At 37.8% G+C, this 17,904-nt stretch overlaps 1 protein-coding gene across 3 annotated transcripts in view; it reads left to right on the top strand.

Moving 5' to 3' along the window:
• The window catches only part of unc-13-4A (BAI1 associated protein 3), a 106,044-nt gene that overhangs the window by 1,314 nt on the left and 86,826 nt on the right, over positions 1 to 17,904 (top strand). Inside the window, exons 2-3 of one of the 3 annotated variants that reach the window (XM_015175470.3) lie at positions 8,279 to 8,620; positions 9,084 to 9,332. The gene's annotated coding sequence lies outside the window, so the exon portion shown is untranslated. Of the gene's footprint in view, positions 1 to 8,278; positions 9,333 to 17,904 lie in introns of all 3 variants that reach the window. The other 2 variants (XM_032434619.2, XM_070207946.1) reach the window with 2 other exon arrangements.

Raw genomic sequence — 17,904 nt, 5'->3', positions numbered from 1 at the left:
TGGGCATTCGCATTCGCATTCACATTCCCATTCCTATTCGCATTCACATTCGCATTCGCATCCGGCGTTGCCATTTGTTTGTTCTGTTTTTGGCATTGTTTTATTCTGCGCTATAGTTACACACGTATGTTTTGTGCATGTTACAATTGCGCTTTGTTTTATTTACAATATGTAAAAGTGCTTATGGCCATTGTTGTTCATCGATAAAAGCCCTAGTGCGGGTCCTTTATGATGAACGAGTTGTTATTTGCAAAATGCGCAACCAATTAAATAAATTTAATTGAATTACGATTTGCTGTTTGACTTGCACTGTAAACGGGTCAGGGCTGAGAGCTAATGTGCCAGTAGCTTTACACTAATTAACTATTGGTGTAAGGAAAAAGGATGAATGTTGATTTGCGATTCATCGTTTCAAGCGAATCGCGTCAGTTACGCTTTCCACTAACATGCGTGGAATATGGAGGGAATGGTATAGATGTATAGATGTTATTATACTGCCTTATTTTTTTGATTGGTTTTGTGATTCATCGTTTCAAGAGAAACGCTTTAGTTACGCTTTCCACCGGCAAGCGTGGAATATGGAGGGAATTGTAATATAAGTTAGCAAAGAGGTTTGAAACGGATTTTACTGATTTAAGACATCAACTTAAATTGCTGAATATATCTATATCCTTGTCTAAAAGTTGTGATTCCCACTTTTCAATGGTCAAAACTTACAGTTTTGTTGTTGTCCTAATAATACTCGAGCCTTTTTTTAGATTTTAATACGGTTTAAAATGTGAATTTGGATAGATTGTAAATCGCTTTCGTTTTGGTATTGTTGATTCCGATAAAGTTCCAATCGATTCGAGTCGCACTCAATATCAAGTAATTCCAACCCTTTCTGGTCCATGAGTGAAAAATGGATGAAAAACAAATATTTAAATTTTTAAGAGAAACACTGAGCCCGCTTAAAGTTTGTTAATGTTGGCATAAGCATAAAGTTTAAATTAATAATTTCTTGCTTTAATTTAGATACACACATCTTAAGTATTTTGAGTTTGTTTTTGAAGGATTTTTGAAGGAGCCGCTCTTAGCACAAGGTCCGAAGTGGCATGAATTTTGTACACCTGCTGCGCAAACAACATAAATTATTTATAACGTGTGCTGAGCGCAACACTCAAAACCTGTGTCTCGCTTTTGTTGTAGCAAACAGACACAGGCACACACCCACACACACACACACACACACACACACACGTGCTTGTTGTTGCTGTAGTTGCAACAAGTTGTTTCCGTGTTTGCCTTTGTAGCTTGCTCTTGCGATTATGCAAGGTACACAAAGAGTGTATCGCAATTATGTGAGTGTGTGTGTGTGTGTGTGTGTGTGTGTGTGTGTGTGTGTGTGTGTGTGTGTGTGTGGGTGTATGCTGCATTGAAAGGCAAACAGAATAGGCAGGATATCCTTCAAGCAAGCAACAGTTATTCAAGCTTTCGCCCTGAAAGCATTTCCACCTAACTGCCGCTTTTGTCCTCCAGCTAATTAGCTGCCCATAACTTTGGCCAATATAATAAGCAACAAACAAGTTAATGAAAGTGCTTACACTGTAAAAAAATATGTGCACCAAAAAGATAAACTACAGCAAACAGATTGAAAAGGTTGATGTAGGCAGGTAAAAGCTCATAATTGCTGAGCTCGGTTGAGTTGATTTGATGAACAGATAAGTTTTTTAATACAAGCACCAATCTTTCCTATGGCATATATATGATTAATATTCCGATTCCGATTAACGTTCATATGTACTGGCTGCAGCAGAAAGCGAGAACTAGGCAAAGTATCATGATAATACTTAGTTTCGAAATGATAATAGTTTCGAATTACTGATTAAGAATAAATATATTTTGTTCAAAACGAAATCTTTGTTAATAGATCAGGAAAATCGACTTAACAAATAAAACCTAAAGCGAGGCATTATTTCGAGGCGCAAACTGATTCACAAATCATTTTTGTTGCTGTGCAACGCTTTATTTACGTTTTCCACCGACAAACGTGGAAAATGGGGGAAGTGGTATAGATGTGAGTGTAATAAGACTTACTGTTGTATTTTTTTCAAACTTTTCATCAGGATTCATTGCTTTCATTCAATTTTGTATCATCAAGAAACCAGTTTGTTCTTTCCAGTTAAACTTTTTGTGCCAGACTTTAGTCAAAAGGAAGTCGAAGTGATGGGCACCAAATAAATTGCTCGGCTAAAGAGTTTGTTCGTCTCGGCAAGTTTTTACTGTAAAGAAGGCCCCATTTTCCATGGTGCCACTAAATAATTCCGTGTCCAACTTTTGGCTAATTGAGAAAAGTTAGCAACTGGAAGCTGTCAGCTGCAGCTTTGTTTCATATATGAAGCTCACTTGCAGCCTGCCGCATGCAACGTCTGTTGTTGCTGTCCCATTGAATAAGCTTTTTTACACATTGACAATGTCGTTGGGCATTTTGTTAATTGGTTTTCTACCGCAATTTGTCGACATTGATTTAAATATCAAGCATGCGCCGTGTGGGACGCGTAATAAATTAACCATTTTATATGACATTGTCGAGCGCGTTTTCCATTAGCGAGTGCGAATGCAATTAGTTAATAAACTTAAATGAAAATTACCAATTCCCATGCAAATGGCATAAACTGTCTGAACAAAATGGACTCGCGTGTCACAATATCTTTGCCCATAATTTCTGCCCGCCATCGATCAACGTGTTTTTTTTTTTTTCTGGCCAAAAGGACGCGCACGCAAAGCTCGACCAGACGGCGTTGCAAATTGGCCAAGTCTGCCGGGCCAAATGGGACCACATACAAATACAAATTCTATTGACTGCAACCTTGAGGCTTCTATCGAATTCACCTGCTTTTGTGGGTGTGTGGCATAGCCCACTTTAAAACATTACTTTATTTAAGCTGAAAAGTCGGCAGTTTTTCTATGATTTGTATTGTTCGAGAACTTTTCGGCTATTCTCTGCTACGCTATTTGTCTGCTTCGGGCACCTGAACCAACTCATCTTGAATGTACTGACAGCTGCGAATTTCACACTTTTCACACAGATAACCTTTTTACACTGGAAATGCGCTCAAATCGGGCATATTGAATGTGTTTTTAAAGCACATTTGCGAGCCAATTAAAACATTTTCCTTTTGTAAACGGATGTAGCTTATTGCTTGTACAGAGTAGCGTGCGAACGAGCAAGCTCAGCTGGCGAATTGTTTAATTTTTTTTTGTGTTTTTGCCTTTGTCTGAAACCTGTTCGAGACTTTTTTATGCCATCCAATAAGTTTGCTTGAACCGTTGCTTAATTGATTTACGTGACAAAAGTTGGCAGACAAAGCAAAAAAAAAAAAAGAGAAAGAAATCGAATCAAAAGAAATTGGCAAGGAAAAAAAGGTTTTCGATTATTGTCATAAAAAATAAATACAGTGTATCAAAGGGTATAAAGGGCCCAAAACTGCAGGCGTTGCACAAGTCTGGAGAATTAAATGAAAATAACACGCATACGCCACGTGCGCACAATTTGCTGCAATGCTTAGGAGTCAAATAAATTACTCAAGCAGCCGGATTAAAGAGTAACGCAGCGAGGGTTAAAGGGTCAGGGCTTGGCAACGGTTCACTAAATAAAGCAATAATATGAGCAACGAAATTTCAAGTAAACTAAACTTTAATTAAACTGCGCCACAGACAACAACAACAAGAAACGTCGCTAAAGGCGAAGTCTTCGTGACCGACCTCAGGTGCAAATGCGGTCACACCCTTGAAAGCAGCCAAAGCGAAAGTAACAGTAGACAAATAAACAACAACAACAACAACAACAACAACAAGAACCGGAGCAACGACAACTGTCAGGCCAACGTATTAAAGTTATTTCAACGGCCTCAATTTGGGGCGTGGGCAGATATTCTATCGAGTCGCTTTATCGCGACTGTCGCAACGTGTGGCGCACACATTAAAAGTCTGCCCACTAAAATATGCTACACTTTTTATTTTGCCTAATTAGAGATGGCCGCGTGAAGCGCATTTAAAGTGTGACCATAAATTATAGTGTGAAAATGGAAAAGTCTTTACAACCATGTGAAAATTGAATATATGGCTGTAAATGTGAATTTCCCTAAATTTGCGTTTTTGCAAACGTGAGTGAATTTCCCTCAACTGCTGCGTTTCTTAGTTTCACAAGTGGATTTCAATTGCTTGCTTGAGTCAGAAAATAATAAGTGCTTAAGTAAAGGTGAAATCGTTATAGATAATTAGAAGAATGTCAACTGTGGCAAAACTTTATTAAATTAGGGAAATTCGTTAGGAAACTTACAGGGAAATTCACAAAGTATTTAAATTGAAGGAAACTGCGAACAAATTGGGTTACGTTGAGGAAAAATCGAAAAATGTTCGCTCTTTTGAAAAACTATGCAAAATAAGAAAATTCGAAACGAATTTCCCAAATTTAAGGAAAATTTAAAAGCGTGGAGAGTACTACCCAGATATTAAAACTGAGTGGAAATTCGGTATCTAAAACTTTATTTTGGTTTTAATTTAAGCAAATTAAAAATGGAAACTGAAGCGCGGAAAATACCTCGTTTTTTCAACTCTCAAAATGCTTTCATTATCTGATGTGGGGATTTGGGGGATACTTTAGCTAATAAAAATAGCTCCCACTGCTCATTTTGTTTTGCTTTGCACTTTTACCTTAATTTTCACGTGCGCATCGCTGAGCACTGAAAAACCGTTTAAACTTTGACCTGGTTTATTTATGTGAGTTGTGTGATAATGGCCATAGTCACAGCACCACAAAATGTTTTCATTTTTTTTTTTTGCTTTTTATTTTCGGACTGTATTTTCTTCTTTGCGTGTCTAGGCAACATTGGCATTTGGCTTTGGTATTTACTCGACGTTTTTCCTGGGCCTGTCCGGAGTCCAGATCTGATTAGATTGCGTAAACCGGGTCGAAATGAAAGCATAATTAGTAACTGTGATTTATATGCCGCAATGTGAATCTATTTTCGCAATTGTTGTTGCTGCCCATGGCCATACAAATAGCTGACATTTCGTTGTAGCAACAATTTTGCATTTGCATTTGTCTAAGCCAGGCCCGGGGGCTTATCAGCTTAAATGCCACCCGGCTGCGCTTTGGCTGCAACTGTAGAACAAAATGCACTTAAGGGCAGCCTGCGGAGCATTCCGGCTCTTGTATCCTGGCATTTCTGCTCAAGCACAAATTAAGTTATCCCAGCTGTTGGATTATGTTTTTAATGAGGCACCGGATTTGTCTCTGCAGTCTCCACAGCATGGCTAAGACTCAACTAAATTCTTGTCTACACTTGGAGAAAACTACACTAGAATTTTTCTGAAAGTGAGCTGGTCAGTTAGGCAACAATAGCAGGCTTGTATATGAAATTAGTATTATTTTAGATAAAGCTATGTATAGAGCATCATCATTGTAGCACTATTCTATACTCTTTATAACAAAATACAATAATCAAGAGTTTTGTGCTCAAATCAAAGCAAAACATCATCAAAATCAAGTCCAGTCCGAAATTTCTTGGATTAAAAACATAGTTTTAAATTGTATAAAATATTTCTAATTACCAAATGCTTAAGTACAGGTTTAAAGTCCAGAATTCTAAAATAATTCGTTTTCCGTCTATTAAAATGACTCACATTTCTTTTTTCCTATTCCAAGCTATTTTCTTAATATTATAGTTTGTTTTATTTATATAAATTTAGAACATCCAAGAACAAAATTTGCCAGAAATTATAAAAATTAATCTTTAAAAATCTTAACCCCTTCTCATTTGCATTTAAATGCAATAATGTTTTTCTTTCAGTGTTAATATAGATTTATATTCGTATACTTTGTGCGTGTGTGTGTGTGTCTTTCTGTGTGCCAGTCAGCCAATCAAAGTTCTAAAGTTCACATCATTGACTGGGCTAAGTTGTTAACTGGGCCAACTCAAATTAAGAAAAGATAGCGCCCAGCGTCCAAAAAACTTTTATCATTTTCACAGTGTGCAGCGTTGTTGCCGTCTTCTCAAGCGGTTTAATTTCAAGTGCAGTTGTCCTTTGAAATGTCACTTTAGACAACAACAACAACAACAACTTGCTGGCCATGTTTTAATACCCTTTAAGAATTTAAAATGGATAAAGGGGCGTATACTTGATTTGTGCAACTGTCTGTAAGGGAGAAGAACTAGGCAGCTGCAATGCCATTATTACATCTCTTGAAAATTGTTAAATATCTTACAGACAGTGAGATATACCCAGATAAGAAATATTAAGAGTAAGACTCAAAATTGAAACAAGTATTGAGTAAAATCTCTTATAGAGGTGAAACCTGAAAAGTTGATGTTTATAGAAGGAAAACACAGAAGTTTTTTGGAAATATATTTTCAGAGAAAAGGGTATTAGAAAACATAGCTTATAAACTATATATTAAGCTGGCATAACAGGGTATTTCTTAGTCGGGCACACTCAACTAAAGCATTCTCAGTTGCTTAGTTTTTAGTTGCTTGGCAGCCGGGCTGCAGTTTTGGTAGCTAGCTGCCCATTCAGCTATGCAGTGACAACAATACAAAGACACCCGCACACATACACACACACACACACACACTCGCACACCCGCACACACACGTATAGACAATCAATCACAGTTAGTTGGTTGGCTGCTGGAGCGCGACATGTTGACAAGTAATTGGCAGCAAGCGAGCATCAAGCATACGCCACGTAGCAAGCCCTCACGCCCTCATGCACTATGCAAATATGTGAGCTTCAATTCCCTGCCTACAATCCCTCCCCGCCCCTATGCTGCTGCTGCTGCTCTGATTGTTGTTGTTTCACGCTCAAAATGTGATAGCACACAAAAAAAGGCACAAAGCCAATCAAGCGCAAGGAATGACTGCAAAATCTGTGGGCAAACCAAATGCCTTTAATGCCAGGCATGCCGCTGCCGTTGGCGCTGCCTGTGTCCGATGCCAACTGTTCAAGCTGAGCGCCGTGTACGTGAAGGCACGAAATTGGGTCACAAGGCGGGCGCCAGAAGAAATGCGTAACCAAAGAAACAGCTAGGGCTACAAAGAAGCACAAGGGGGGAAAGGAATGCAGGCAGCGCCATTGCTTGGTGTCGCTCAACGCTCGCACACACTCACACACACACACACAAAGAGACACACGCACACAAAAAAGTAATTCAAAAAGCGAACACTGAAAACAAAACAAAACGACGCGAATGTCGCGACTCGCGAGCTGGACAGCAACATGTTAGCAGTGAGCGATGTTTTAGGCGAGCGTCAGAACGAGAGCGCACGACTAACATAGAATGAGCGCGTGAGAGCAAAAGCTCGCGTTCCCCAACACACGCACACACACACACACACACACTCACACATACATACGCTCGTGTGCAACTTTTACGTTCGAGTTTTTGCTTGGTTGTTGCTGCATAACCTTCATCTTGAACTTCAGGGCCAGGCACTTGTCTGTGTGTGAGTGTGTGTAAGTGTGAGCGGGAGAACGAGAGCCAGCCAGATGCTCACCTACATTTTACAATAAAAACAAATGCAACAGGAGGGTGTTCATTCATGAAAGCTCACACCCAAAACTCGAAACTGCGTAGCATGAAAAATGGAGTGCGTGTGTGCGTGTGTGAGAGAGAGGCACGATGAGCGAGCGAAATAGCTAGATAAATCTAACTGCGTTTTAACAGAAAACAGGAAATTTGAAGTTGAAAAATAACTAAAAATAAAATAAATGGGCAAGAAAATTATGAAATAAAAAATAAAAAAAAGGAATTGGTGAAATTATAAAAAAAAATGGATAATGAGGAGAATGAGGAGCACTAAATTATTAGACAAAAGTATTTTATCAATCAAAACTAAAATTTAAATAAAAGTTAAAATTAAAAACTACAAAAGGAAAAAAATAATTTGAACAATAAAAATTTTAATTATGTAAAAATCATTAAAAGATTATAACGAATTAAATGAAAAAAAAAATAAAATAATAATAAATAAACATTTTAAAAAAATTTGATAAAAATCTTTCAACCAAATATTTAATTTGCAACAAAATACGTTTTGAAAAATACGAATAATAAATTAACATCATAAAAGTTGCTCAGATTGGAAAGAGTAATACATAATATTAAAATTGATTTTAATTCGATGTATTTTTAAAATAAATAAATTTTATTTTCTTTTTTCAATTTTGTTTATAATTGTTAATTATGTTAATCAATTTTTTTTAAGAAATTAATATTTTCAAATCTTTCTAACAGCCAAACACAACTTCTTGCGAAAGCTTGTCAAAGAGAAACATCGCCAAATACTCTCTGACTTTCCAATAGCTCCGCTCACGCTCTCGCACTCTCCCATGCGCTCAGCAGTGTGCGAGGCGAGAGCGAGAAGCACACGCACACCAATGTGGCTTCTTATCAAACCAACGGCTAGCTGGAAGCAGACGGGCACAGCCAGTCGGGACTCGCCTATAAGGATAACACGGGAGCAGCGACGCTTCGCTTCACTTTATAAGGTGAAATACGAAACTGGAGCAGTTCAGTTCGCAGTTGGCTGGCGTCGCAGAAGGTTGCACTAGCAGTAGCAAAGCGGATAGGCAAAAAGTAATCGCAATCAACAGCTATAAAAAAGTTGTAACAGTGTGAAGGAGTTGCTGATGAATAAAGTGACTAAATGAATGGCCATTGTGAGTGCACTCACATCAGCTGTAAAAGTGCGCGCTGTGACAACAAGTGCGACAAAATTCAAAACTAAAGTTCAATTGAAATAAATGTAACAGCAGTAGTAGCTGCGGCAGCAGCTAAAACAATTAACAACAAATTGGCCAAGAGCTGAGCGTCTGCTTAACGTTTACTAGACTGGACTTCTGGCCAAGGGCCATGTGCATTTGCACATAATTGCAAACTGTTGCGTGGTCTGCAATTTAATTTTATTTTTATTATTGCCACAGCCATAAAATGGCAACTGTTGCACACACACACACCGACACACACACCAACACACACACACAGCAACACACATGTTTCCTCTGAAAGCATTTTAACCATGTTTTTTACGATCGTTTAGCCATGCCACATTAAATACGCCTCAATGTTTTTCGCTGCTGCAGCTGCCACACAAATAAAAAAGCGTCCAAATAGTGCACAAAATTCTGCTTAAATAAATATCATAACAAGGAATTTACTTTGAAAAAAAAAAAGGAAATAGATAAAACGCGACAATTTCATAAAAACTAAATTATTTCATGTGTAAAATTCTGCAAACATAAAAACGAGCTGCGCGAAACGAAAATAAAAAGGATTGCCACCTTGACAGGTGAGTTCCCATAATAATTACCTTGCAATAATTTGTAATGATAAATTTATGATTTATTATGCAGTTTATGACGCAAATATTTTAATTGTTATTTCATTTTTATACGCATTTATCGTTAATCATTTAACATGCATTAGTTTTGAGGCAAAATTATCGTACCTGAAAAAGTTACAGTTATCTGAAATGTATTTTAATGCATAGCTTAATTAGTTTGTTAATATTCAAGGCAAGCGCGGTTAAAATATTCAAGGCGAGCGTAAGGGTATTCACGTTGCCTGCCGACATTTCACTATGGTTAACTTATGCGATGAAGTTTCACGCAAATGCGGGCTTTTTAGTAATTCCACTCGCAAGTGTGGAAAAGTCGCGATATTTACAATTCGATCGGCGTTAAACACAGTTACACAGATCTTTCTTCAAATTCATTTCACACTTTTAGGAAAACCCACTCCGCTTCCTTGATAATCGCGTGTCGAGTGTTGAATGGGCGCAGTTTTGGGTGTAAAGAAAATGAATATGAGACGTGTTTCACGCTTTTCGGAAATTCCACACCTCATTGTTAAAATAGGAAAGTCAGTAGTTGTACGGGCGAGGTTGCAGCCTTTCTCCATTCGGATTGAAGCTTATTATACCTATATAAGAACTTAATGAAAAACATATATATTTTCTTATATTTTTGTGTAAGGCAAAATAACAATCTCCGACCTCACGAAGTGTATATATTTTCTGTATCAGCCAGAGCTGAGCAACCAAATAGAATAGCATAGAATAAATAGTAAAAACTTCGATGTTATAAGAACTTAAAGATTGCAAATATTTCACTTATTGAATGTCTCCTCCAATTTCTCCCTCAACTCATTTTTATAATTCCATTTTGCATTATAAATAGTGCCAAAAAACTTTTCAGCCTTGAAACTCACGACCTTTACCGTATTTACTTCATTTACCTGCACACTTAAGCAAATTAAATTGCGTTGATATATTTTGTGTGTCAATATTATTTGCTTTTGTGGTATTCGTTGTGACATGTTTTTATGAACATGAAAAAATGCCAAAAATCACGCTGGCATATTTGTGCAAGTGATGAAATGCAAATATGACGCGTTGTTTATGAACGCCCCGAGATACAAGATAGCAAATAAATAAGAGCGTACTAAATATCATAATAATAATAATAATACGCACATTTTGTTCAACCGATATCATTCGCACTTTTACGGCCAGGCTCTGAGAAATGCGCAGCTGTTGTTCAATAATAGCCAGAGATTGTAACTGCAAGATACGCAACAGACAAACAAGAGCCGTGGGCGGTTGGGTGGGGGTAGTTGGGGATGGGGGTGTGGCTATTCGGCAATTAATTAAACTGCGTACTGTACAATATGCGAGCTTTTGATCTGCTGTCGAATACAATGTGAAGCGCCTACCAGCAGTCAAAATCGAAACTTATAACATACGAATTTCTAATCAAATTTAACAGAGTATAAAGAACTCACAAGCACACCTGGCGTATGAGTAATATGGCAATGCGTATACGCCACGTGTTGTCTGTCCAACTCACACAAACAATTAATAGCAAAAGAAAAGCAGCGCAAACAACTGAGGCAATATACAACAAAAAGGGAGCAGAAAAAAGAAGGGAAGAAGGGGGGGGGGAGTGGCTGGGTGCAAGCGTGCGGATGGGTTTTCCCCAATGGAGCGCGCGCCACGCTTTCATGTCAACTTTGTTAATTAAATGAAGCACTTAACATCGGCGACATATTTTGGCTGCCTGCCCCCGACCCGCAACCCTCAACCCTTAACCTTCAACCACCCCCCACCGCACCCTCCCAACTACAACCCTTGTCTTGTCAGTTCTTCAGCGCTTTTTTTTTCTTTATCATTTTTTTCGGACTGCATAATTTGCGCGAGTTCCATTTTAATGACTGTCCACAACCCACTCGATGTGAAGCCGCACTTCAATGCGGCGCATTCCTCTTGCCGCCCTTCGGCTCGCTTTTTTTGTGGTCTCCTTATCATAATATTCGTTTTGCTTCCGTTTCTTGTGTGTTTTGTTGCTTGACCTGCTTTTCCGGGCAGCTTCAAAGACGCTGCTGCATGGACATTTCATTAAAACCACTTTCAAGTGTCGCCCCTTGTCTTTGGCGACTTTTGTTGCGGCTGCTACAAATTGTATTTCTAATTTGAGTTAAGATCATAAACAAAGGCAAGAAAAAATTGAATGAAGGCGAACGGGAGTTGTGTTTTTTTTTTTCTCTCGGCTGCCAACTTTTCTATTCATAATTATTTTTATATTTATTTTTATTGCATTTGTTTGTTGTGGCTTTTGCGGTCAGCTGCAGGGACGACAAAAACACTCAGAGCCAGACACATATAAATAAATACATATACACATACACATGCATATATATACACATATACACATATATATGCAGGAACAACAATGAAAATAAGTAGAAATAGTTTTATTGTTAAAACTTTTGCCCTTATGTGTTACGCACCAAATTGTTGGAAGTTTTGTCCAAATGTTGTTAAGAGTCAGCTTGCGTTCCTATAGAAGCAAGAGATGGACACGAAGTGCACAAACTTGGAGATTATTGAAGGTGTTAAAAGTTAATAAGATCTCTTTGGAAGTGGATTTAAAATTAAAGGCTTTACGAAATAAGTAAAACTACTAAAAGTTGTACTCCAAACCAAAAGGTGCAAACTTCAAAACGAATTTGCGTCAACTTAGTTGTCAAAACCAAAAAGAAAGTAATGCAAGGTGTTAGCCTTTGTAAATGTTCAATTTATATTGTTAGATATATTCATTATTTATTATTATTATTAAAGTATGTTGATAAATAAGTATATCAAATTGAAAAATACAGTTTCACAAGTAGGTTTTTTTCTCAGAAAGAAAGAGGTATTCAACGAGAAATACACATATAACAGGCAGAAGGACAACAGAAAAGAGACAAAAGACAGAGACATAAATATATGTATATTCCCCAAGTGCAAAGCCTTCCCACCCCCATAACTCGGTCAAATCTCATCCAATTTTCACGAGGTTTGGTTCTTTTCTCTTGGTTTAGCCTCTAGATCATTTTGGCATCAAAACCCGGCAACATGATTTTTGGTCAAATTTCATGTGAAAATGGTTCCCTCGAACGTCGTCAAAATATCATATATAGACATTGGTCAAAATTTCCCACCCCCATAACTCGGTCAAATCTCATCCGATTTTCACGAGGTTTGGTTCTTTTCTCTTGGTTTAGCCTCTAGATGAATCTGGCATCAAACCCTGGCAACATGATTTTTGGTCAAATTTCATGTGAAAATGGTTCCCTCGAACATCGTCAAAATATATAGACATATATAGACATTGGTCAAAATTTCCCACCCCCATAACTCGGTCAAATCTCATCCGATGTTCACGAAGTTTGGTTCTTTTCTCTTGGCTTAGCCTCTAGATCATTTTGGCATCAAAACCCGGCAACATGATTTTTGGTCAAATTTCATGTGAAAATGGTTCCCTCGAACATCGTCAAAATATCATATATAGACATTGGTCAAAATTTCCCACCCCCATAACTCGGTCAAATCTCATCCGATTTTCACGAGGTTTGGTTCTTTTCTCTTGGTTTAGCCTCTAGATGAATCTGGCATCAAACCCTGGCAACATGATTTTTGGTCAAATTTCATGTGAAAATGGTTACCTCGAACATCGTCAAAATATCATATATAGACATTGGTCAAAATTTACCACCCCCATAACTCGGTCAACTCTCATCCGATTTTCACGAGGTTTGGTTCTTTTCTCTTGGTTTAGCGTCTAGATGAATTTGGCATAAAAACCTGGCAACATAATTTTTGGTAAAATTTCATGTGAAAATGGTTCCTTCGAACATCGTCAAAATATTATATATAGACATTGGTCAAAATTTCCCACCCCCATAACTCGGTCAAATCTCAACCAATTTTCACGAAGTTTGGCTCTTTTCTCTTGGTTTAGCCTCTAGATCATTTTGGCATCAAACCCCGGCAACATGATTTTTGGTCAAATTTCATGTGAAAATGGTTCCCTCGAACATCGTCAAAATATCATATATAGACATTGGTGAAAATTTCTCACCCCCACAACTCTGTCAAATCTCATCCAATTTTCACGAGGTTTGGTTCTTTTCTCTTGGTTTAGCCTCTAGATGAATTTGGCATCAAACCCTGGCAACATGATTTTTGGTCAAATTTCATGTGAAAATGGTTCCCTCGAACACCGTCAAAATATCATATATAGACATTGGTCAAAATTTCTTACCCCCATAACTCGGTCAAATCTCATCAGATTTTCACGAGGTTTGGTTCCTTTCTCTTGGTTTAGCCTCTAGATCATTTTGGCATCAAAACCCGGCAACATGATTTTTGGTCAAATTTCATGTGAAAATGGTTCCCTCGAACATCGTCAAAATATCATATATAGACATTGGTCAAAATTTCCCACCCCCATAACTCGGTCAAATCTCATCCGATTTTCACGAGGTTTGGTTCTTTTCTCTTGGTTTAGCCTCTAGATCATTTTGGCATCAAAACCCGGCAACATGATTTTTGGTCAAATTTCATGTGAAAATGGTTTGGTTCTTTTCTCTTGGTTTAGCGTCTAGATGAATTTGGCATAAAAACCTGGCAACATAATTTTTGGTAAAATTTCATGTGAAAATGGTTCCTTCGAACATCGTCAAAATATTATATATAGACATTGGTCAAAATTTCCCACCCCCATAACTCGGTCAAATCTCAACCAATTTTCACGAAGTTTGGCTCTTTTCTCTTGGTTTAGCCTCTAGATCATTTTGGCATCAAAACCCGGCAACATGATTTTTGGTCAAATTTCATGTGAAAATGGTTCCCTCGAACATCGTCAAAATATCATATATAGACATTGGTGAAAATTTCTCACCCCCGCAACTCTGTCAAATCTCATCCGATTTTCACGAGGTTTGGTTCTTTTCTCTTGGTTTAGCCTCTAGATGAATTTGGCATCAAACCCTGGCAACATGATTTTTGGTCAAATTTCATGTGAAAATGGTTCCCTCGAACATCGTCAAAATATCATATATAGACATTGGTCAAAATTTCCCACCCCCATAACTCGGTCAAATCTCATCCGATTTTCACGAGGTTTGGTTCTTTTCTCTTGGTTTAGCCTCTAGATCATTTTGGCATCAAAACCTGGCAACATGATTTTTGGTCAAATTTCATGTGAAAATGGTTCCCTCGAACATCGTCAAAATATCATATATAGACATTGGTCAAAATTTCCCACCCCCATAACTCGGTCAAATCTCATCCGATTTTCACGAGGTTTGGTTCTTTTCTCTTGGTTTAGCCTCTAGATGAATCTGGCATCAAACCCTGGCAACATGATTTTTGGTCAAATTTCATGTGAAAATGGTTACCTCGAACATCGTCAAAATATCATATATAGACATTGGTCAAAATTTACCACCCCCATAACTCGGTCAACTCTCATCCGATTTTCACGAGGTTTGGTTCTTTTCTCTTGGTTTAGCGTCTAGATGAATTTGGCATAAAAACCTGGCAACATAATTTTTGGTAAAATTTCATGTGAAAATGGTTCCTTCGAACATCGTCAAAATATTATATATAGACATTGGTCAAAATTTCCCACCCCCATAACTCGGTCAAATCTCAACCAATTTTCACGAAGTTTGGCTCTTTTCTCTTGGTTTAGCCTCTAGATCATTTTGGCATCAAACCCCGGCAACATGATTTTTGGTCAAATTTCATGTGAAAATGGTTCCCTCGAACATCGTCAAAATATCATATATAGACATTGGTGAAAATTTCTCACCCCCACAACTCTGTCAAATCTCATCCAATTTTCACGAGGTTTGGTTCTTTTCTCTTGGTTTAGCCTCTAGATGAATTTGGCATCAAACCCTGGCAACATGATTTTTGGTCAAATTTCATGTGAAAATGGTTCCCTCGAACACCGTCAAAATATCATATATAGACATTGGTCAAAATTTCTTACCCCCATAACTCGGTCAAATCTCATCCGATTTTCACGAGGTTTGGTTCCTTTCTCTTGGTTTAGCCTCTAGATCATTTTGGCATCAAAACCCGGCAACATGATTTTTGGTCAAATTTCATGTGAAAATGGTTCCCTCGAACATCGTCAAAATATCATATATAGACATTGGTCAAAATTTCCCACCCCCATAACTCGGTCAAATCTCATCCGATTTTCACGAGGTTTGGTTCTTTTCTCTTGGTTTAGCCTCTAGATCATTTTGGCATCAAAACCCGGCAACATGATTTTTGGTCAAATTTCATGTGAAAATGGTTCCCTCGAACATCGTCAAAATATCATATATAGACATTGTTGAAAATTTCTCACCCCCACAACTCTGTCAAATCTCATCCAATTTTCACGAGGTTTGGTTCTTTTCTCTTGGTTTAGCCTCTAGATGAATTTGGCATCAAACCCTGGCAACATGATTTTTGGTCAAATTTCATGTGAAAATGGTTCCCTCGAACATCGTCAAAATATCATATATAGACATTGGTCAAAATTTCCCACCCCCATAACTCGGTCAAATCTCATCCGATTTTCACGAGGTTTGGTTCTTTTCTCTTGGTTTAGCCTCTAGATCATTTTGGCATCAAAACCCGGCAACATGATTTTTGGTCAAATTTCATGTGAAAATGGTTCCCTCGAACATCGTCAAAATATCATATATAGACATTGGTGAAAATTTCTCACCCCCGCAACTCTGTCAAATCTCATCCGATTTTCACGAGGTTTGGTTCTTTTCTCTTGGTTTAGCCTCTAGATGAATTTGGCATCAAACCCTGGCAACATGATTTTTGGTCAAATTTCATGTGAAAATGGTTCCCTCGAACACCGTCAAAATATCATATATAGACATTGGTCAAAATTTCTCACCCCCATAACTCGGTCAAATCTCATCCGATTTTCACGAGGTTTGGTTCTTTTCTCTTGGTTTAGCCTCTAGATGAATCTGGCATCAAACCCTGGCAACATGATTTTTGGTCAAATTTCATGTGAAAATGGTTCCCTCGAACATCGTCAAAATATATAGACATATATAGACATTGGTCAAAATTTCCCACCCCCATAACTCGGTCAAATCTCATCCGATGTTCACGAAGTTTGGTTCTTTTCTCTTGGCTTAGCCTCTAGATCATTTTGGCATCAAAACCCGGCAACATGATTTTTGGTCAAATTTCATGTGAAAATGGTTCCCTCGAACATCGTCAAAATATCATATATAGACATTGGTCAAAATTTCCCACCCCCATAACTCGGTCAAATCTCATCCGATTTTCACGAGGTTTGGTTCTTTTCTCTTGGTTTAGCCTCTAGATGAATCTGGCATCAAACCCTGGCAACATGATTTTTGGTCAAATTTCATGTGAAAATGGTTACCTCGAACATCGTCAAAATATCATATATAGACATTGGTCAAAATTTACCACCCCCATAACTCGGTCAACTCTCATCCGATTTTCACGAGGTTTGGTTCTTTTCTCTTGGTTTAGCGTCTAGATGAATTTGGCATAAAAACCTGGCAACATAATTTTTGGTAAAATTTCATGTGAAAATGGTTCCTTCGAACATCGTCAAAATATTATATATAGACATTGGTCAAAATTTCCCACCCCCATAACTCGGTCAAATCTCAACCAATTTTCACGAAGTTTGGCTCTTTTCTCTTGGTTTAGCCTCTAGATCATTTTGGCATCAAACCCCGGCAACATGATTTTTGGTCAAATTTCATGTGAAAATGGTTCCCTCGAACATCGTCAAAATATCATATATAGACATTGGTGAAAATTTCTCACCCCCACAACTCTGTCAAATCTCATCCAATTTTCACGAGGTTTGGTTCTTTTCTCTTGGTTTAGCCTCTAGATGAATTTGGCATCAAACCCTGGCAACATGATTTTTGGTCAAATTTCATGTGAAAATGGTTCCCTCGAACACCGTCAAAATATCATATATAGACATTGGTCAAAATTTCTTACCCCCATAACTCGGTCAAATCTCATCAGATTTTCACGAGGTTTGGTTCCTTTCTCTTGGTTTAGCCTCTAGATCATTTTGGCATCAAAACCCGGCAACATGATTTTTGGTCAAATTTCATGTGAAAATGGTTCCCTCGAACATCGTCAAAATATCATATATAGACATTGGTCAAAATTTCCCACCCCCATAACTCGGTCAAATCTCATCCGATTTTCACGAGGTTTGGTTCTTTTCTCTTGGTTTAGCCTCTAGATCATTTTGGCATCAAAACCCGGCAACATGATTTTTGGTCAAATTTCATGTGAAAATGGTTCCCTCGAACATCGTCAAAATATCATATATAGACATTGTTGAAAATTTCTCACCCCCACAACTCTGTCAAATCTCATCCAATTTTCACGAGGTTTGGTTCTTTTCTCTTGGTTTAGCCTCTAGATGAATTTGGCATCAAACCCTGGCAACATGATTTTTGGTCAAATTTCATGTGAAAATGGTTCCCTCGAACATCGTCAAAATATCATA

The sequence above is a fragment of the Drosophila virilis genome, chromosome 3 (genome assembly GCF_030788295.1).
Source record: "Drosophila virilis strain 15010-1051.87 chromosome 3, Dvir_AGI_RSII-ME, whole genome shotgun sequence".
Taxonomy (NCBI): domain Eukaryota; kingdom Metazoa; phylum Arthropoda; class Insecta; order Diptera; family Drosophilidae; genus Drosophila; species Drosophila virilis.
Note: the sequence above shows the minus strand (reverse complement) of the source record. Positions and strands in the feature narration are given on the sequence as shown.